We start from the raw sequence: 1,264 nt of genomic DNA on the forward strand, positions 1-1,264 counted from the left end.
GCTCACTATGTAGCCCCCAGTGGCCATGGACTCTCATGATCCTCCTGCCTCAGCCTCCTGAGTCCTGGGATATCGAAGACTGATCAGTCCCACAACCTCTCAAATGAGTGGATGGTGAAGGCTTAAATAAAAGAGACAAATTGGTCTTTTTAAAAAAAATTTTTCTTTTTGATACCGGGAATCGAACTCAGGACCTTGCGTTTGCCAGGCAGGTGCTTATGCCACTGAGCTATATCCCCGGCCCAAAAGCAGACAAGTTGTATGATTTCAGGCCTCCAGAAGGAGCAAAACTCTCTAACAGAATTCGAGACTCTGGGGGCTGAGACAAAGAACTTCTCTGGGTGGCCGTATTTATTTGGTCTTCAATCAAGGGGAGATACTGAGGGAAGCATGGGAACCTGAGCAGGACCTGGGGATCAGCACAAAGACTTTTCCAAGTGGAACATCATGCTAATTAGGAGACTGTCTTTTCTACAGGTTGGTGCTCACTGCAGGAGTGAGATGCCTGCAGCTACAGTCTCTATTTTGTTAATTGGGTTTGGAGCCAGGTCCTCAGCTGTGGCCTTATCTTGTCCTTCGAGGCCTCATGGCCTCAGCCAGGACCAGTGACTCACAGAGGTTCACTTACTACGAGTCCACTGCCCATCTCCAGACAAGGGGCCTAGGGCTTCATAAGGAAACACAGAAAGCCAATTGATTAATTTAAAATCCTGCTCAGAGCCGCTTCATAGTGGTCTCCATTACGGGGATTACTGGGGTGCATCACCACACCAGGCCACGCTAGATATTTTAAAAACGAATCACAACTGAGAAAAAAATATTCACTATCAATACCACAAAGGGTTCAGATCTATACAAGATCCCAGACAGATCGATGACCCCATTAAAGACTGAAAAACGTATCCAAATGAGAGAAACCTCCTCTCAGCAAAAAAATCTAAATAGCTGATAATATGGGAAAATGCTCAAATGTATCATTAGTCAAAGAAAAGAGACACGGGGCTGGGGATTTAGCTCAGTGGCACAGTGCCTGCCTGGCAAGTGCAAGGGCCTGAGTTCGATTCCTGTACCAGAAAAAAAATAAAAGAAGGGAGATACAGAAATAAGACCATCTTCAGGTGGCAGGATTGTACATAATTTGGCACATTCTCCCAGCTAACTGTATTTTCCAAATTTTTATTTGTTATTTGAGGCAGGATCTGGCTTTGCACTTTTGGCTGGACTTGAAGGGACTGTAGTCCAGGCTGGACTCAAACTCTTGGTG

Source organism: Chinchilla lanigera, unplaced genomic scaffold, assembly GCF_000276665.1.
Source record: "Chinchilla lanigera isolate Chin_1 unplaced genomic scaffold, ChiLan1.0 scaffold00052, whole genome shotgun sequence".
Lineage (NCBI taxonomy): Eukaryota > Metazoa > Chordata > Mammalia > Rodentia > Chinchillidae > Chinchilla > Chinchilla lanigera.